We start from the raw sequence: 7,204 nt of genomic DNA on the forward strand, positions 1-7,204 counted from the left end.
ATTCCCGGTGTTCACAGGGAAGTTACTAATATTTGGGATATAATGGGCGTTTAGTTGCTGCTCCAAAATATAAAATATAAATATAAAATCGTATAAACAAACATGGACTTTTTTTTTGATAAACTACAAAATATGTGTTAAAGACATGAGCGATAATTTAATTTGGTTATTTTCCTTAAGATGTCTTAAATTGAAAAATATTTACAATAATCAATAGTAGTGTGGTATCTATATAATCTTATTTTTTCCGGAATTTTACCAATTTTGTTTTGACAATTTGGTTTTGGGTCATTCGATTGAAACGTTAGTGGCGACCCTCTGCTAGTGTCGTGCTCGTTCTCGCATTTGTGCCAAGCAAACTCATTCAAGTGGCATTATAAACTAAGTTAAAGCGACAATTTCTCCGGTACCTTATTGCTTGTTTGTTTGCATTCGCTTGTCGCTGCAAATCGAAGTTCTGTTTTCAGCCCACTATTCCCTCCCAGTAGTGATTGTGTTTCCTGAATGGAAATGACCCCCACACCTACAGTCTCTTCTCCATCCTTGGATGGCCCTGAAGAAAGTAGAGAACACATTACAAATAAACATTTTACAACACTCAATGTTCTAAGACCATTTCTTTAATTAGCCTCGACTTAAGCCGGAAATAATCTGTTAACTCATGACAGCAACGAGAATCGGTTTCTTGGCGAAAAAGAGCAAACAAATGTTATATTATAAACGGCGGTATGTTGAAAAGGTCGAGCATCGTTGTCTGAGTGGTAAACATACAAGCTTAAAAAAGATCGCTGGCACTTCACTTTGTCTCAGTCGGCAATTAGGAGGCGCATTAATCATACGCCACGTTGCCAATAAACTTGTTAGGGTCATGAATCAGCGACAGTTCAACGACATTTGTATTTTCTTGTATACACTTAAACAAAATATATGTGATGGATTTTCACAAACCAATCGTGAAATTTTTTAAAGTGTGAATAAAAAACAAAAACGGAAATGTAAGCCCTCTACAAAATATTCATTTACCAAATCGTGAATTTGGAGTACGCCATTGGTTTTGGAATGACTGAAACAGTTTGCAACGCAAAAACAACGTTATTATATTATATTAGAAGTTATTGGCAATCACTAGCTTGTCGTGTTCAAAATACAGTCCTGATAAGGTGAGTAATGGGTATATAACAGTCGGGGCACTCGACTAAAGCATTTCTTCTTGCTTATAATGTAAATATTATTGGTAATACATTTTTATATATAGCTGTTTTTCGGTTTTATTTGACAACTTTTTGATGGTGTGTTAACTATGCTTGTAAATCTTAATTTCAAGCAATAAAAGGCAAATCGATTTGTCGTCGGCTTAAATTTGTTTCTTCCAACAGTTAGTTAGTTGTACTTAGCAGTATGAATGAGAAAACAGTGCGAATTTTCTGCCAGTGTTCCGTTTTAGCTGCTTCTGTGGTGGGACTTGTCTTGTTGACTCTGCATTATCTTAATTGTGGTCGGCGTAGGACCTGGCACGTGTGCAGAACGCATGTGTGCTGGCGCTGCTATTTTCGTGTGCTCCGGATGAAGTGCAGCTAATGACATTGTTTGCCGTGCGGGTGCGCGATGATGGATTGCCGTCGCCAGCTGCCGTGGAAAATTGCCTAATGCCGCAGCGCGTTCACTGCAGAAGGGCCCCCACCTGCCCACCGGCCCACCTGCCGACCGGCTGTCAATCTGGTTTGCTTGTCCGACAATGACACACCGCCGTCTGCAGTCCTGGCTGCCTTGGCTCCTGCTGGTCCTGGCAGTGCTCCTCTGTCTGTTTGCAGGACCTGCGGACAGCTGCTGCCGCTGCTGTCTGGGCGAGAAATGCGCGGACGTGATCTGCTGCGCCTGGTGCCCAAACTCTGCCTACGCGCCCTCAGACTGGTTGAAAAACTTGGACTGACTTGGAGTAGGGTACATTATTGATTAACGAAAACCTTTAATATTCATTAAAGCTATCATTTACATACTTATTTACCATCCAATTTATTCTAAAGGGATGACAATGCCAGATGGAAAGTAGTTAAGGTTTAAATAGAGAAACGTGAACATAAATCTGGCGTTGGAAGCAAACCACTTTGGTAAAGGAGTGTCAGCTAATAATAATATATAAAGTTGGAAGAAAACAATTGTTAATCAGAAGTGCAAGCCAATGAACGGCCCTTAAGCTATTACTTTGAACTCTTATAATACATATGACAAACCGCAATTAGCCTTGGATAATTGTATTAAAAAATATGTTGAATCACGAATTTATTAGATTAAGTCAGAAAATGGCAGTCTTGAACAAAACAGTAGTCTATTTGTATTATTTATACCCAAGATAAGGGTGGATATTTTGGTGGATACACATTCCACAAAAAACGCGTAAAAAAGATTGATATATATCAACATTCCAAAATATTTTTTAGCGTTGAATGTCGAATAGGCAAAACCAACGTTATTTAACATTAATTTGATATCAAATAATGAAAGCTTTAAACCGTTCGGTACAGCCTAACATTTTGTTTCGGTAAATATTTAATTTAAATAGATTTTCAGTCTAAAATCAGTATCTAAAATCATCCAAGCAAGGCGATAAAATCAGTCGTGATGAGCTGCAGACAGTGTACTCTTTATATATGCGACACATGCACACAGTGCCACTGAGAGCTTCATAATTCGGATGCAGGACACATCAATTCATTGCCCGAAAAGCAGAAGGCTGACAAAGTGTTTTCCCTGTGACCCACTCCGTTTTTCCGACCTTCCAGTCCGACCGACCGACCGACTGACTGACTGACTGACTGTCGAGCGACTAAGTGACGGACTGAGGGACTTCCTGACAGCCAATAAATGTCACTTTGGCCCTGCTGATGCATGAATACATCCGTCGCCGTCGCCGTCGCCTGGTGTTTCCCCAAACAGGACCTGGGAACTCTCCGAAGTGGCAGATTATGCAGTCCTGCTGTGTCGCCCAGATAATTGACAGCGATGTGACGAAGCAATTGAAACAGACAGTTGCCTAGATGCGAATTTAAAGGTGAGGAGCTGCAAATGAATCGAACAGAAAGTTTCGGTGTCCAATGCGAAGGCTATTAAGCAGGGCCCTCGACAATAGAAAGTTGCCCAAGTCACCGACATGTGGATGGGCCCTGACGAATAGTCGACCCTTCACTTGCTTTCTAATTGCCAAAAAAAACAGCAGTAAAGAGAGCAGAGGTCAGCGAAAGTCAAAAGTCTAGACAGCCGACAAATGTTACTTGCTACTCCCATTAGCCATCAACTGTTGCCATAATCTGCTCCATTGGTTCGGGGATAATGTGGATGTGGATATGGTTGTGGATGTGGATGTGGCGAACCGTTTAAGGGAGTGGTCCAGTAAATCCGATTAACTATGCATGCAAATGGCATTGGAAACCATGAGATATGGAATTAATTCGGTGTGTCATGAAAGACACGTCAGAAACTCATTTGGCCAGCAGAGCTCGATGAGATCCGTGTAAGCGTTAAAGCGCCGACATGACTGCGGACAGGAATCCCATTTCCCGATTGAGGACATGCCCACGATGGCTTGGCCATGCAGCAAACCAAATATTAGCTCTGCTGCTGATGCTGCTGCTGCACAGTTTTTCAATTAAATTCGCCGAATGCTCCTTCAATCGTGCATTAAAATGAAAATTTAATCACGGCCTGGCTGCGAAATGAATCGCATTCGCTGACCCCACGACACAAGCTTGCAATGGAGAATGTGAGGCTGCCACCATAGGGGCGTATACGTATTGTGAGGAAATATGTAATTAAATTTTTCTCTCGCTTCTCATGGCCACGCCGATGGATTCGTATGATGGCATCAAGAGGTAGTGGTAGTCAAGGTACTCAACCCAGTTAGTGGCTACTAAGCAACTGGAATGCAAACTACTAAAATATTTACCCGATAATCTCTGGTTAGAATGCCTTGTCAGCATCTTGATGAAGGCATTTTGCACACTTCATGAAGAAAAAAGTTGGAGAAATGAAATTTCTTGTTTTTTTTTTTTGAAGATAAAAGAAAGTAACTTCAAATATATAAAGGAGACCTGTAAAAATTGATTAAGTCGTATAATAAAAAAATTTGTACATATTAATTTAAAATAAAATCCATTCTTTTAGTGCATTTACAATATATTTTATTTTACATGTTAAGTAGTTAGTCGATTTTTTAAAATTGGTCTACAATTTAATATGTAAAAGGGGTTCTGATAAATGAAATGGCAAAAAACATATTGAAAGTGTAAATGAAAATGCCGAACACACAAAGTGACTGGTGTGGCAAGGTGTTTTAAGCTATTTTCACCACGTTTGTTTGCCCACCCTGCTAATGGGTAACAATTAATCGATTCCATGTGCGATTTTGCTCACGTTCTCGTTCATTATTTTAAAATGCGCATCACAAGTGTTGGATATATATTTGTTTATCGCCGGCTCCGACTTGCAGCCCCTTTTAAAATGGCTGTGGCAAGACTCTGACCACACGCCCACATTCACGGCACACACGATTTTCCACGCTGATAGAACGCTGCAGTGGCCGTCGGATGAATGAAAATGAATGAATGAGGAATTTCACTTACCCCCCTCCGCATCCACATGCATATCCGCATCCGCATACACATCCACATCCACATCCGCATTCATGTCCATGGCTGCAGCTTTCTTATCGCTGCGCTGCGCTGAGCGCCGCATTTATATTTAAATGTATTTAAACGACCGACAATTTGAGAGCATCGTCGTTGTCAGTGGCAGAGCTCCGTAGTACGTAGTCCGTGGTCCGTAGTCCGGAGTCCGCTCATTTGTAGTCCGGCCAAGGAGCCGAGAAGGACCCAGGACGCAGGACGCAGGATCCGCCTTCAGCTTCAGCCACTCCCAGCTGCACTCCCGTTTGTTTGTGCCCCCTCGACTTTGGCTTTCACTCTGGTTCTGGTTCTGGTTCTGGCTCTGGTTTTGGCCTCAGCTGCTCGAGCTGAGATAAAAGTAAATATGTGGCATTGGTTGCGGCTTGGCGGTTTCATTTCGGCTGCTATTCGGTTCGGTTTTCGGTTCCTCGCTTGCTTTCAGCTGCAAATGCGTTCTAGCGTAATTTTTAATTTATTCTCGCTCAGCCCACATTGGGCTCACTTAATTAATATTTCGAAAATATTTACAATGGCTATGGAAACCTAATTTTAATGCTCACAATCCACTGGGCATGTCTTTGGCCTGAATCGCATTCAAATAAATATTATTATGTGCAATATCATTAAATATTAAAAAAAAATAAGAAAGGAAGTAAACTTAGAGTTATTACCATAATAAAATATTCTGAAAAACGACTTTATTTCTATTTTTTGCGTAAGTATTTGATAACGTTGTCCGATTTATACAAAACTAAAACCATTGCTTTGAAATCGTAAACCATTACTATTTGTCGGTATAAAATATGTTTGCATAAATTGAAAAATATTTGTAATTTATTTATATTTATTTAAATATTAAGGATTTTTTAAAATATTTCAGTTATGTTCAAATAATGTATTGAATATTAATAACTCCATATTTAAAACAACAAATTGGCCAATGGATGCAAGTCAGAGCATATAATATTGAAACTGAATATGAAGCATTTTAATTATTAATAGTTGTGTTTATCTGTGAACCAAAAAAGTTTAAAATATACACTAAGAATGCAAAAATCCTTTTGTAAGCTCTTTATTTATTCGGTAAGTTTTAAGATTGGTTGGAGATTCCAAAATCTTTGGTGCTATTTATCGTTTTGAGAAACGCGATTTTTGTTTTTCCAGAAAGGATTTATTTTACCTGCTCAAAACTTAGCAATAAGTCTTATGAAGCCGCAAATATATATACATTGTTCATGCAGCTAGTTGCGTGAGGAGCTTTATTAAAAAAACACGATGTTTGCCTTGTTCGATTCGACTTTTCCAAAATTAGCTCATTTTGTCGAAAAGTTTGGCACATAGGAAACTAATTTGCACTTGCTGTGGAAAGTAAGTTGCTGGCAACTTTCGACACATCCGCCAATGCTCCCGTTGCGTTTGAAATGCGAATTTAATAATTTGGGGTTTGGCAGTCAGCAAAACTAATTGCAGAATAAATACAAAAAATAGTAAATGCCAAACGCTTGCGCGAATATAATTAACTTTCCTAAAAGTAAATAGAATCTTGACTGGAAACTAAAGACAACAGCTGTTAATGAGTGGAGTTTGTGGAGTGGCAAGTTTGTGGCCCTGCAGTGCCAACTTTCAGCAGGAAGTCATTGTTCCCTGGCCACTTTTCATCAGCCGGCAGCCAGTGCAAGTCCTCGTAATTTACGCAGCTGGCTGACACCCCCGCAATTCCTGCAAACGCCTTCTTGGTTAATATTTGCCAAGTTTATGGCAAGTGGAAAAGTTGGGGTTGAACTGCTCCTCCAAGCTCGCAAGTGGCTGCAAGTGATATGGGCAAGGAGTATTGATTTACCGTAGCACAAAGCCAAGTCGGGACTAGACGCGACGTCGCGCCGATGTCGCTGTCGCTGGCCAAACCCAATCCCACTACCAATCCTTTGCCCCCGGCATTTTCCATTCACAATCCCCTTCCGTGGCCGTCGCCATGTCTGCTGCCAGCAGTTCGGCGGAAACGGAAGCCGAAGCAAGTGAAGCGGACTTTCAGGACACTCGCGGACCGAAGCGCCAATGTCCTGCTCTGTCGGGAGAAATTATATTTTCAGCTTACGACCTACTATTAGCTCTAAGCCCTGTTTACATTTTGCTAAGTTTAATATTTAAATTAATTTAATTGAAACTAATAGCACTAGTATTGGAAAAAAGAAACCCGTGACTAGATGCTTATGATATTGAAGAGAGAAAATCTGCAGGTTACTAATTCGAAACAAAAGATTTTCCATCCAACTGTGAAAAAATTGTGGTTAAGGCATAAAATATTTGACTTATAAATACTTTTAAAGGTTTAAAAACAACGAATCACTGCATGGCAAAGAGCTCAAATTCAAATTTAGAAAAAATGTTACTTTCACTTCAATGTTAAACAATACAATTCTTAAGTGGGACCATTTTTTCTTGACGTTGTTTTTTTTAGTTATAGCTAAGATAATATTATTTAAAGTCTTAGTGCAAGTATTACGTGATAATTTATATATGCTCATTTATTCACATTAAAAAAAGTA

At 39.7% G+C, this 7,204-nt stretch overlaps 1 long non-coding RNA gene across 1 annotated transcript; it reads left to right on the plus strand.

The window, feature by feature from the left end:
• The first annotated feature begins 2,420 nt into the window (after window positions 1-2,420).
• On the plus strand, window positions 2,421-3,698 carry LOC128261766 (uncharacterized). Its single transcript, XR_008268284.1, has 2 exons — window positions 2,421-2,539; window positions 2,598-3,698. It is a non-coding gene; the product is annotated as an uncharacterized LOC128261766 (long non-coding RNA).
• The last annotated feature ends 3,506 nt before the right edge of the window (window positions 3,699-7,204 follow it).

Source organism: Drosophila gunungcola, unplaced genomic scaffold, assembly GCF_025200985.1.
Source record: "Drosophila gunungcola strain Sukarami unplaced genomic scaffold, Dgunungcola_SK_2 000001F, whole genome shotgun sequence".
In the NCBI taxonomy this organism is placed as follows: Eukaryota; Metazoa; Arthropoda; class Insecta; order Diptera; family Drosophilidae; genus Drosophila; species Drosophila gunungcola.